Below are 14,615 nucleotides of genomic sequence, written 5' to 3'. Positions count from 1 at the left end.
TAGTTTAAATTGTGGGCCCTGAATCTATCATCTATTAAAGATTAACTTTTTGAATGGAATTATGGAAGTTAAACAACTTTTCCATCATATTCAAATTTTTTGGTGCTGAGCAAAGATTAAAAATTTTAATCTAGATTCATCTGAGATATTTTAGTGATTAATCATGGTTAATTTAAGTATTATGCACAAAATTGAATTATGACTCAAAGATGTTGAGAACTATTAAAAAATGTTCAAAACATAAAAATGGTTTAAACAGCAGTGTTCTCCTAACAATTAAAATATTTCCAGTAACAAACATGAATAAAATCATATCGAATAAGAACCAAAGCTATTTTCCAGGGCAATAATGTCTTTAGTTTATTTTAGAGAGAAAAAAAAAAACTTTTAGGCAGGATCATCATCAGAGCTCTCCATGATTTCACCACTTGCTCTTGCCAAGATCGGATGCTTCTCCCCTCCCTCTCCACTTTGCTGCTCTGTCTGTCTGTGAAACAGTTGGTTCCTCAACTCAATTTACAACATTTCTTCGAAGAGAAGACAGGCTTTAGGCGAGCCGATTTGCCCTGTTGGCACACACGCAGCTGGATACCTCATCGACTGGAAGACTTGATGATGTGTCTATCTCTGCTGCCATTTGTGGATTTAAGGACGCATATTTAATTGGATTTTCGATAAATGGTTCCTGCTTTTTGAATTCGGCTGGTTGTTGGTTTTATCAAGGAAGTCGTCGACAGCAAATTTGGACCCAATCACGCTGCTTGCCTTTATGATGGCTTGGTTCATGCCTCGAGTACCCAGACTCAAATGCTTTGGGCAGAATGGATCAGATCTTGGGGATTTTACTCAGTCACATTCCATCCGTGTGGCCATGAATTTTGGACATTTCTGAACTGAGTCGACCAACACAGACTCAAGGTAGATGTCATTAAGTTCTGCCTGTCCCCAAAACAACTGTGTGTTTATCTGAATTTGGTTCCCTTGGCTTGCCTTGAAGGCCATCTTATCTGAATTTGCCTGGAGAACATGTGATCTGACGCTCTGCCCCCCTCCCCCTCCCTGAGGAATTTCCAACTGATAACCAGATGAAACTGGCTGAATAAACTTTGTCATCATTTCAGGAATTTTGGATTCTCATAGACGTTATTCTTGGCCATTCCTCGACATACCTCGAGAATGTTTACAGATCTCACCAGAGGACAATGGCTGATTACATTCTTATCAGAACTCTTACAATGCCCTTGAGAGCATCTACGAACATGCTGACCGCTCTCGCCTCCCCTCTCTGCAGAATGTCTACATCACTATGTGCTTGTTTCTGCGAGGTGGTTTTTTCTTCTCAGGCTGGAAAAAAAAAAGACTGATAGGAATTTTTTCGCCTCCAAGTTCCTACATGTGTCCAGTTTCACTACTTTTAGTCTGTTTAAACAGATCTCACTTGTAAATGAGTCTTCTAGGCTCAATGTGACTTATCTGTTTAAATCAAGGTTGAATGAATGACCCGAGAGAGATGAGAAAAAGCAGGCAGGACCGCAGGGCATGAGACTTTTGTCCTCCCAGAATTCACATACCTGCAACAAGAAAAAGTCAAACCTTCAGTCAAACTGTATTACATTTACATAATTATATTAATAAAAAAATGTCTTTCACATATTTCTGGTACATTTACACACATACATTATTTATTTCTTACAAACAGGACAATGAAAAATAAATGAAGTGAAATATACCTGCAGGACTCCAGGAGTGTTTCTAACTTATAGTTTGTCCATTTCAGCTGTTGGCATGGTCTTGGTCTTGTGTGTGACAAGGACGTGTCTCAGTGGCTGTCCATTTCTGTGGATATTTGGAATCATGTCCAGAGTTGAAATCCATCTGGTTGGAACATCTTGTATGAGTGATTCTTTCTACAAATTACTTTGTATGTTCAGTTTGTTGTTGCTCTAATTCTGCAGCATTTGCTGGACTGTGTTTAAAATGGCCCACAACTTTTTTGCATTTGGAGAGGACATTGTCAAACACATTGTCCTTCAGATATGCTGGGACAGAATGCTGGAGACAGTGTAGGGGACATGTTCCACAGGCAGATGTCTCGCAGCAGCCATCATATTTATCTGTGCTGACTTTATGTGAAACATTCCACTTCTGAGCAACATTAATAAAATGTTCTGCGCACGTTTCAGTAAAATGTCTCTCTCCTGTTTTCACTAGTCAGAGCGTATGACCGCAGCTTCCACTGTGCATCAATATAATGTAACTCAGAGGTAGTTATGATTACCCAGTGATTTCCAGTAGTCTCCAGTAAGAGCAACAGTTGGTGCACATTGTAACGTTGTCATTTTTTAGCTCTTTTATTTTCATACAACTCGTGAATTCTTGTGATGGTGTGCAGTGAGTGAGGCTCGTACTATCATTTCTTGTGGTTCTAAGGACGTCACACAGACCAGCATCTTCCTCAATGCTAACGAGCCTGCAATTTGTAGCTATCCACTTCCATATAGCATTTTTTAGCTTGTCTTTCTTTTGTTTGTCTATTTTTCCCCCACACGCTGCACCAGCCTGTCTGTAGAAGTCTTCCTGCAGTTTGTTATGGTGGATGAGAGGCTGGCATCAGCACTGTGTTTTGAAATGAAGTGATATTTCAGGCTAGAACAACTCCTGTAGTGACAGTCCAGTGCTGCAGTGCTTACAGATAACTTTACCTCTATCCAGCCTGCAGTCGAGAAAAGTTTTAAAATAATAATGCCCATGTAAAAGTCTGGTACATTTCTTAATGATTCTGTCCTGCTGCTGCTCAGTTTGGTTCATGTGAGCGCTGCACAGCAGCAGCACAAAATAAAGGCTCTCATTGGTTGAGATGCACGATGATGGCCTCTCTTTGGTTGTCAATGGCATTAATAATGCGTATGTATGTGTATATATATATATATATATATATATATATATATATATATGTGTGGTTTTTTTTTTGTGTGTGTGTGTGTATACACTCTACCATATGTGCATGCATATGGTGAAGGCTGTCTTGGATTTTGACTTGGCATCCGAATGTTTGATAGAGACTATTGTCACGCGTATACAACCATCCATCAAACAACATCCACCCATCCTTCAGTTCATGCAGTTTATTTGTGCAGTACATGAGTGAGTGACACAACATCACTTCCTGCACAGTACTACCTGAAAGAATCACTCCTCAGTGGCAATTCTCTTAGTGTGCACGACCAAATCAGCAGTTCTTTCATTGAACGAATCTCTCCCCTGCCATCTCTGACAGATTCCTCTCTCTAATGTTTGTGAGTGACACAACACAAGCAGTTCATTCACTAAACTTAAATGCAAGTTCTCTTTCTTTTATTATTAATATAAATACTTTATGGGACACAGAGCATCTGGTCTATAGGAAATATTGAAAGAAAAATAGAGTTTATCATGTAATGTAAAAAAAAAAGACAGAGTGATTAAAACAAAAACAATACACACTGTAAACTTTGCAGCTGTAGCAGAAAGGCAATTAAATTGGGTCCAGACAACACTTGATTCGCTGATCTTCACTCACAGTGTCTCGCTTTCTTTGCTGCAACATTTTGTGTGTGTGTGAACATGCGAACTCTACCCAGAACGGTCCCGGGGAGGGATTTGATTTGGCAACCTTCCCACTGAGAGGCAAGAGCTCTACCAATTGCGCCAGCGTGCTGAGCCCACAACAAAATGGAAGTTGCTTATTTTTCAAGTTATCCAGCTCACAAAGTTAATGTAGATACATAGATGGCAGTCGCCATCTTGGATTTTAATATGACAAACCAATTATCAACAGCAGACGTTCCTACACTAGATGCAGCCACACTCCAAACTGGAAGTGGGTACCCCACTTATTTTTCAGGTTATCATGCTCACAACAAGCACTGACAGATGGAGGATATTTCCAATTTCCACTTTTTGCTCAGCATTGGGGGACAACAATCTTCTAAGAAGAATTTCTTCACTTGACTTACATCGTCAAGCAGCTCAGTCTCAGTTTTGTCATTTGCCATCCTCAACAAAAAGTTCAAGAACAGCAGTGTTCAAACTGCCTCACACACATCTTTCATGCTGTTTGATATTTTCTGAAGAGGAAGTGGTCTCTTTGCTCCTGGGAACGCACACCTGTGGCACAGTGTAACATTCGATTTTCGCTCCCTGCCCACGCAGAGTTATCTGGCGAGCAGACGAGTGTGTTTCTGTATTTCACATGTAATGCTTTTCTCTTTTCTGTCAGAAAGACAGTGAGGTGATATCTGAGTGACTGCAGGCTACAAGGTAGAGCACCAGACTCCACCAGAGCGCCTGCAGCCAACAGAGGAAGGGACGTCATGATGTGTCAGCTGGCATCACATCACGTTTGGCTCCGGGCACGGCAAAGGTCTCCGGCCAGATCAGTTCATATAATAGACAAAATGAAATGCAGCGACCTTAGTCGGATGGATCCTGTGTACCAAGACACAATGAGGACTAAGTCATCTTTGTTTGGGTTCTAGGTCACCTTGGAGATGTGGCTACACTTACAACATCTGGCATCATATTAACTCAAAGACAGAAGGGAGGCATAAATATTCCATCTGTAAGAACACCCTTAGTTCTTGTTCCAACAAAGATGTTTTTTACTTTGTATATGTGTGTGTGTGTGTGTGTGTGTGTGTGTGTGTGTGTGTGTGTGTGTATGTGTCAGGAACACTGAAAAAGGAGAATAGTTTATCCAACTTGAAATGTTTCAATTAGTAGCAAGTAGTTCAGTTAAGTGTATCCAAATTAATTCATTAATTTTGTTTACCTTGACAAATTTAGGTCAGTTTTATTCAAATAATTTAGTTTATTTCAAAGAATTCAATCCATCCATCCGTAGTTTTATATATTTTGCCACAGACTACAAATTACATACTTTGAAAAACTGAGATTTTAGATTTTACATCAGTCTAGGGTAATCGTTTGATACTAATCCAGCGTGTGGTTATCTTATGGTTGGGTTCAACACAAAATGCATATTCATGCTGCTTGTCAGATATTTTGGTGGTGATATCCAATGAGCATGACTCTAAAACATATTCTCAATTTTTATTCATTTGTTTGACTTATTGGTGATTCACTTGATAATGATGTTTCAGAATGTCCTCTGCTGATCAGCAAAGCACACCATTTCAAATTAAGTCTGGATTTAAACAGGATACAGTTACATTAAATTTACAGTTCAGATACTGAACCTGTCCCCTGTATTCAAACAGATGTTCACATTTTGAGCATCCAGTCCATAAAGAATTTAATAAGGTACGAACCACTGACATTCTTTGAATTTGTCCATTTGCCTGAATGTGATGTTGTGCAGTTTTAAACCTTTGTAAAACTTACACAGTATTCCTTAATAAGGTCTTCTGCATCCTCTCCAAACAACGTGATGAGGCCTTTCAGTGAGACCGACGTAAAATATGCTCATAATAATAATAATAATAATAGCACTAGTAGCATAAAAATATTACGTCGAACATCAGCACAAACATTAAGATGAGTTTGTGTGCATAGACGAGCACGCATGAACACAGCAACATGAAACAGATCAGCAGCAACATGATGTGATCTTCCACAGTGATTACCCTGGCCAGAGATTCACGAGTCCAACAGCCTCAGGGCAGAAGCTGCTCCTCAGTCCAGTGGTTCCACACCTAATGCTCCTGAAAAAGTGTGTGTGCTGGGTGAGTGGGGTCCCCCATGATGCAGGTGGCCCTCTTCCTGCATCTAGTGGTGCTGTCATCTGAGGTATTGTCTCAACGCTGAAAAAGCTTTTGATCGGGTTGAGTTTGACTATATTATTGCAGTCCTTAGTAGATTTGGTTTTGGGGGAAAATTAATTTCATGGAATAAAGTATTGTATTATCAGCCATCTGCTACAGTTCGTACTAATTTTCAAACCTCAGAAGCATTTAAGATACAAAGAGGCATCCACCAGGGCTGTCCTCTTAGCCCCCTGCTTTTTGTCCTGGCCATAGAGCCCCTCGCCATTGCACTACGTACCAGTAAGGAGATATCCGGCATTTGGAGTAATGACATGAAACATAATGTGTCGCTTTATGAAGACGATATTTTACTTTTTACCTCCAAGCCATCAACTTAACTGCCTTTTGCCCTCAATCTGTTTAGCCAATTTGGTCAGCTCTCTGGGTATAAGCTGAACGTTAAGTGACCTTTTCCCTTTAAGTAGTAAAGCAAACATGTTGGATTTTACCACTCTGCCATTCAGAATTGGAAAAAAATTTTTTCACATATTTGGGTCACACACAATGATAAAAACATAAAAACCTGTTCAAAGATAATTTTAATACACTGTTGAACCAAGTGAAAAGATTCCTCATAAAATGGAAGCTGCTTTCCATGTCCTTGGTAAGATGTATCAACTCAATTAAAATAACTATATTACCCAAATTTTTACACCTTTTTCAGGCACTACCTATTTTTATTCCCAATACGGTTTTTTTTTACGAGCTGGATTCAATTTTTTTCGTCTTACACCTGGAGGGGTAAACGCCCAAGGCTTAATAAAATATTACTTTTTAGGTGCAGATTTTGATGTAAGCAGACAGCAGTCATTGATTGGCCAGCAGATCTACATCACTGGATGGCCCGCCCAGAAAAACATCAAGCTACATCTGAACCTCCACTTCCTCTTTGTGTTGATGTACGGCGCCACAAGAAATGAAAGCTTTTACAGAGACATATCAGAGATGAAGGTACAGCATGACCACACCTGCACATATAATCAGTGCCGGGATGACCTAAAGAAATGGAAGTCCGATTATAGGGCGATTAAGGACCACAACCGGAAGAGTAGCTCAAACACAAAACAGACCAGTTACAATCCCCCACAGAGCAAGGAAACAAATCACAGTGGCAAATCGCCTACACCTGAGAAGAACTGATAAGACGAGAGCAGAGTGGAGTTGCACTTATCAATGGCAAAGTGGCATTATACATATTTTTACAAGAGTGGTTTCAACACTTGGAAAGTATCATACAGTTTAATGAATATTCATTCATTAGGAATGATTCAGTCCATCATTAAACAGGGGTGGAGGCCTCTGGGTTCAACTGTCCCCCTCTTACAATGCTGTGATTGCTGGTATCACTCAGCCCTCTGTGAGTAGTAAACAGCCATCAGTGTGCTAATGACCCATTGTTAGGCTGATGGTCCTTCTTGAGCATGTGATCAGCTGGTTTTGGTTGTCAGCAGCAACCTGGTTGATCCACTCTGTGAAGGTGCTATTTAAGAGACTGAGCTGAAAACAGCACCTCAGACTGAGGAAGTCTCTTGGATGAGAGACGAAACGTTTCTAGATTTTTTTGCTTTGTTTTGTTTTTTGTTTTTTTGAATGTCCAGAGGACCAGATTGAACTTTTTTGGATTTTTCTACCTGGATTATTGAGCATGCATCAGGATATTTAATGAATAATATATGTTAAAAGATAAAAATGATCAAAGATGTACTGTGCATGTCTAAATGAGTTTTATATGAATCGTTAATATTTTCTACATTCAGTGGTGAAATGGAAGAATGTTATGATTTATACTGTTTTTGCCAAACTGACAGTGAGAGAGACAAACATAAAAAGGTAAGTGAGCTTTATGTACAGTGAAATGTTAAAAGGAAACAAACTCAGGAATGAATCTGTAGAGAAGCGGATTGAAAGGTAAGTATCATTCAAACGGATGTTCAGCAGTCCTTGGTCTAGTCAGAATGTTGTCATGTTTGTAGTAGTGTTTGACCCCAAGAGGCAGACCAGGCAGAAAACAGAAAAAGAGTTATCAAAAATAATCTCTTCATTAACAGGTGCAGATGTGGAAGTGAAAATAAAGTAGGTCTTTGTTGTTAGGCGAGTCCGTGGGAGGAGGAGAGTTTTCTGGTTCCGCCGAAGGCTCCTGACAGAGAGATGACGAGAGGATTGTTGGAGAGAGAATCAGGTTAGCTGATATGAGGATGGTCTCTTTCCAGGCTGCAGTTTCTTGAGTAGTCTCTTTGGGGACCATGATCTGAGTGAATAGGAATCCACGAGGACACAAAGGCCTAGGGAGTCCGAGTAGGATCTAGGACTTGAGAGTCACTGTAGAGAGTCAAAGACAGGATTATAGTGAACGGCTATAAAATTACTTAGAGGCCATTCATCACCATTTACCAGAGGCTTGATGATGTCCCAGCATCAGAGGAGTGTCTGGCTGAGGCTTTTAAGCTCCTCCAGAGTTGTCCCTCAGAATCAGGTGCCGGTGTGTGGTGGTTGATTCTGAAAACTGCTACAGCTGGGAAGGAGAGTGAGAGTGGCCGACAGGACCAGAAATTCTACAAATGTATCCTTGCTTGTTTGACTTAGTTGTAGGTGAGGAGGGTGAAGGATTCCAACAGGTGGTGGAGCAGGAGCAGAGTGGCAGGATGGAAACTCAAAAGCTGAAGCAGTTATGCCACTTTTGCACTGCTCAGCACCAACTCTGCTCAGATCAGCCTGGATGTGCACCACACTTCACGACGGGTTCTGGAGGCGTGTCCAGAATCCAAAATCCTGCTAATGAACTTTTAATGGACTTTAGTTCACCAAGTGAGAGTTCTACAATGAGTTAAACTCAAAGCAGTCTGCTCCTCAGAAAAATAATGTTAAATTATTATTTTTAAATATGAATGTTTCTGTTAACTTATTTTATATATGAATATTTCTGTTCAGTGCCCTGAGGCGACTTCTGTTGGGACTTGGAGCTATATAAACGGAATTAAATCTGATGAACCAGATCCTACCATACCATACCACTTTATTTATAAAGCACTTAAAACAGCTACAAGGCCAACCAAAGTGCTGTACAGGCAAAACAACAGGTAACACACAAAGCAAAATACAAAATGAGATAAATCAGAATATAGACATACTAAAACATTACTATTTAAAATTCCATAGTTGTCTTCATCATTTGATGTATTTGCACTCATTTTTAATATGTGGTTTTGTTTCTTGTATACAGATTTTAGTTTAGAGATTTAAGTGATGATCAGTGATCAGTGTTATCTCTCATCTTACTGACTTTGTCTATAAAATAAGAAAACGTTGGCAATCTTCATTTGAAGAGAAAGGAACAATCAAACAGTGATTTAAAGTTTTATTCTTGTTTTGTGATTTGTACTTCAGTGGGTTAGAATAAAGTTGAACCAAAGCCTGTATCGCTTCTTTAAACATGTTTGAGGGAAATATTCCTGAGAAATCCAATAATTTTGTCTTTTTATGATTTTTCAGCTGAGCTAACTTTAGCAGATTATGTAATAAAGTCAAAGTGAAAACAGGATTTCATGATAAAGCCGGCACCGTTTATTTATTTTTATTCTTCACTGATTAAAAAAACATTTTTTTTTAAATACATAAAATGTAAAAAAAAGTGTCCACCCTCCTTCCCGGGCTCCCAGTCCTCCCGCCTGCCAGGGCTCGAAATCCGGCCTTTGAGAGCACACGAGGCCGGACCCAAAGCCCCGGCCTCGCGTGCTTCAATGGGTCAGCAGCTCATATGATCCTCCGCGGTGACTTTGCTCGCTCGAAATTTGTCGTCGGTCACCAAACACAAAAAAACGCCTGGACTTCAGCATTAAACACATCAAACACACATTAAACACAAAAATCTTAAAAATAGATCCAGCCGCTGCACCGCGTTCTGAGAAATTGCAAATGGAGGATGGGTGAAAAGTTTCTGAGATCCAGTGACTCCTCCCCCGACCAATCAGTGTCCTGCATTCACGTTTTGATCCCAACTCAGCTCGCACAGTCCCACCAGAGAAGCAGGGACAAAACAAGGTCCTGAATCAGCCTCGAATCAGCTAAAAAGTACTGTGGAATAGCAATTTTTCTGTGGAGGGCTGAGTAGGAACAGTGCAAATGGGTCATTAGAGAACGAGACGCTGAGGTAAGCAGTTCCAGGTTGTAGATCTCGTAAGTTTGGCAGTGCTCAAGAAAACAGGACTTCCACAGATAAATACCAGTATTCAGGACTAAGGTAACATGATTAGATGATAAGATATGACCCCAAGTGACAGACTGAGAAAACCAGAGTCAGGAGTACAAAAATAAAGTGTCTTTATTTAAAGAAAAAGGGACAAGGTAAGTATCTTAAATGTCTTCAGGCTTTGACTGATATTAACAGTTTACAGAGAGTCGGTTCTTAAAGTGATGGCCTTTTACAGGTGGAGCCAGAGAGGGGAGAGAGGGGAGCTCCAAGGATGTCACAGATGAGCGTGCTGCAGAGGAGGTGAGTATTGGTGGAGAGAGGAGCAGGTTGTCTGAGGATGAAGGTTGTACTCCAGGCTGTAGGCTTTTGTTATCCATGAGACATGATCAGGACAAGGCACAGTCACAAGGAACGAGGAGGACTTGAAGACTTGCAGGTTTCAGGACTTGGAAGTCACATAGGTAGGATAATGTCCCAGCGCTGGAGGAATGTCTGGCAGAAGCATTTACACCCAGCAGAGTAGCCCTTCAAATCAGGTGCAGGTGTGAGTGGTGGCTGATTGACATTCAGATTCTGAACTGCAGCTGTGGAAAAAGTGAGTGTGTCTGGCCACCCTAGAACTCCCACAGGAGAAAAACACAAGGTTAGTAGTTTCTTATCTAGTTTAGGAACACAGACGGCTGTAGACTTGTTACCCGAAGGTTTTAAATGTTCCAGCAAAGATCTACTGAGTCCTGAAATACAGTAGAATCATCAAGCTGGATCAGGAACAGGTGCGAGAGGTAAGCTCCGCAATGCAACTCATGATCTGCAAGAACTGTGGGTAGTGTCAAGAAAAACACAGAATCTCCACAAATGTCAATGACTAAAGTACTCAGAGTTACTCAGGGTTAGTTTGCATTGTCATCATTTCCCTTCCAGTGGTTTTGCCAATAAATGATCACTCTGCCAATGTTTTCAATGAAAATCCTGCATCATATTGTGCATATTTATAAAAAAAAAAAAAAATGACTGGAGTAACTGTATACAACCAGGCAGCTAAATTAGATTTACAGCTGAGATTGTAGCATTGATTCTGGACACACTTTAATCCGGAGAGCAGAGGCATTAAAAAAGAAAACAATAGTGACCTTTACGCTAATTTGTTTGTAAATGTTGCCTTTCATTTAATATTTAACACTATAATGAAAATGTTTACTCATCAAGCACTTTCTCAGTCTGATCTCAAAGCACTCTTCTCCCTTTTTGTTTTTCATTTGTCTTCCATACAAAAGCCACTAATTAAAGATCTCCTGATCTGGTAATCATCAATGCAGAGTGGCCTATAAACAGAAACCAGCACAAATGAATGATGATAGGTCTTTTGGAGCATCTCGCTCTCACATGACATGAATCAATCAGCGTGCAAAGCAGGCTTACAGGCCCTACAACAATGAGTCCAATTGAGCTGAGCTGTGATTATGAGTCACAGCGCAGCAGGAATCGAAGAATACCTCTGTTTAGGCCAAAGGCAGCTGATCAAGCTTTCTTCCAAAGGAGTGTTCTGCCGCTCGGGACCCAGAATCAGCCAGTTGTGTCACTGATGATGCTGGAAGTGCCTCTCAGTGGGATAACTTTCAAGTGATTGAGGGGGGAAAGTGAGATTTTTGTTTATTCATAAGCCAGGTGCAGATAACAGGGCCATTAATGATTGGAAGTTGATTACAAGTCACTTCTGTCGAGCACAGCATGACGCTTTGCTGTTTAATCAAGAACAAAAAGTTAATGAGTGCAGTTTCACATTTTGTTTGAGGCTTGAAATCTAGGTTATTGTTTATTATCACCTTGCTTGGCAAAATATCACACTTAAAACCTTATCGATTCAAAAGAACACGAAGGTTAAAAAAATACTTAAAAAGCAACTTAGTGTTGAACTAAATTAATTTTAAAATCACATCTAGTACAGAAGCTTTAAAACATGTAGCAACTTTATGTTTAAAAACCATCAGAAACCATTAAAAAGGCTCTCACTCTTACTTATGTATCCTTCCATCCATCCATTTTCTTCCTCTTATTCCGGGTCGGGTCGCTGGGGGTAGCAGCTTAAGTAGGGAGGCCCAGACTTCCCTCTCCCCAGCCCCTTGGTCCAGCTCCTCCGGGGGAATCCCGAGGCGTTCTCAGGCCAGCCGAGAAACATAGTCCCTCCAGCGTGTCCTGGGTCTTCCTCTGGGTCTCCTCCCGGTGGGACATGTCCAGAACACCTCACCAGGGAGGCATCCAGGAGGGTGGGTCTTCCCCCAGAAAATATGGAATAAAAAAGATGCCATGTCCTGCATTTTGGTGTATTTTAACAGGTTGTTAAACATCTGTAAACATTTGATTAAATTGATTAAAAGCAGGTCTCTCTTGTAAAGGACAAGGCTCAATGAGACTAACAACCTGTGTAAATAAAGGTTGAATTGAAATGACTATTTTAGAGAGCAGTGAATAGAGCACTAAGCCCCCCCCCCCCCCCATACACACACACACACAAATTAGTGCCGTTGTTTTGAAACATCATGCAATGTGAATAACACATCAAATTCATATTTCTTGTTTTTTTACTGTAAGTTTTTTTTAGTTTCGACACATCGACAGTTTGCGCGTCCTGTACAGCTGTCTGGTCTGAGACGCTCCTGTGTGTAAAACGTGCACTGTCAGCAGGGCGCTGAAGATGGATGAAGACACTCATCCCCGCGGGACATGCAGTCTGCATCTCTGCTTGGCTGGAGCGTGTGCGCGAGCTGGTGCGCGTAGTGCAGTTGGCACATCCACTCCACAGACTGGGCAATGTCTCTCCTCTCGTTGTAGTTTTTAATAAATAATCAAAATAAAAATGTGCAATGACTTTGGACTTTTATGGGGTGGAGATTTGAGTTGCCGGATCCGAGGAAACAGTTGCCGGAACACACAATGAGAGAAAAGTTTGTAGGCTCAATGATCCAGGTAGATAACACAAAAAAGGTTAAATCATTTCATCTGGACCAGTTTCTTTTTAGAGAGTTCTTGTTCCGGCAGGATCCGGCTCAAATTAACCACTTATGTAAATTACTGCATGTCAATAAACTTTCAACAAATCCTCACTTCAAAACATATGAACTATCCTTGTAAATTAACCATGTTTTGACTTGAGCTAAACAAAGTTATTAAGCAAACTGTTCAACATTAGGATGGTTGAATTTCATTTTTAAACTCTAAAAAGAAACCGTTCAGATTAAACAGGAGAAAAAAGTCCTACTTTCTTCTTTGAGTATTGAGTTTCACATAGAAAAAACACTATGACCCGTTAGTGACTGTGGCTGTGATTTGCCTCTGCAGTTCAGCATAAAAATGGAAACAATGCAAGCTAACAGAAGAGGCATCCTGCAGAGATGGGCCGGTGTAGTTAATGAACATTTTTCTAGTGTCTGCGTCTGTCAGGCAGCATGCTGCAAGAGTTGAATGCAATCATTCTCCACCAATATGAAATAATGAAGTATGAAGGGTAATTGTTAAACAAGTGGCCTCCTGGGAATTTGTTCAAGATTGTACCTGACATGTGCGATGTGTGCCAGGCGGATGTGCACCCAGACACGAGCGCTCGCAAACACTTGCAGATTAAACCCCATTAATGCAAATTCAGAGCCCGAGTGACATCTCCAGCAGCGTAATGAGAAATTTAGCAGGAATATGAGGCTGATTATCAACTGCAAATTTGTTGTAATGCCAGTAATCAGAGGAGATGGTGGAGCGACGAAGGGAGAAGTGAAGGGAAGCTGACAGCGAGCCATTGAGCTAATTAAACTGTTTGATTCCTGACATGACAGTGCTGTTCTAACCCACAGAATCATTTTTCATGTTCCAAATCAAAGTTCTGATCAATTGAACAGGTATTTTACATTAAGACCACCCTTTTTTCAATCCAACCAGACTAGAGAGATCGCGTCACATGCACCGCTGTATGGCAGCATTGATGGGAGCTCCACTTCGACTCATTCTTTTTTTGTTCCTGTTGTTTTGCTTTGACTTTTTTGTACCCACTCTACGGGTATGACCGCGATGCACATTCAAATGGTAAATGGTAAATAGACTGTACTTACATAGTGCCCTTCTATCTTATTTCAAGATACTCAAAGCACTTTACATTACAATCTATGTCCTCATGTACCCATTCATACAGCACTGAAATTAAGAACAAACGAAGCAGAACAGAGATATAGAAATTATAAAAATAAATTGGTAGGGATTATAAGAAAGCAAAAAAAGAAATATTACAGTGAATTATTAGACAAAAGTAATGGTAATATGAGAGCAACATGGCAAATAATGAACAGTGTTCTGAATAATCATAAAACAAAATCGAGCATTCCACAATATTTTGTAAAGGATGACAAAGAAATTTATGACCAAAATGAAATCGCAAATGGATTCAATCAACATTTTGTAAATATTGGCCCAAGTCTTGCAGCAAAAATCCCAAATATAGATAAAAATGCAAACCATACGGTTACAGATTACACAAACAGTTTTTTTCTTGGGGGAACTGATAAAGAAGAAATTATGACTATCGTAAAACATCTTGCAGATAAAAAATCAAAAGACTGGATGGACATGGATATGATGCT

Source organism: Nematolebias whitei, chromosome 20 (assembly GCF_014905685.2).
Source record: "Nematolebias whitei isolate Nwh7 chromosome 20, NemWhi1, whole genome shotgun sequence".
In the NCBI taxonomy this organism is placed as follows: domain Eukaryota; kingdom Metazoa; phylum Chordata; class Actinopteri; order Cyprinodontiformes; family Rivulidae; genus Nematolebias; species Nematolebias whitei.
The sequence above is the reverse complement of the archived record's forward strand: the minus strand, read 5'-3'. Positions refer to the sequence as shown.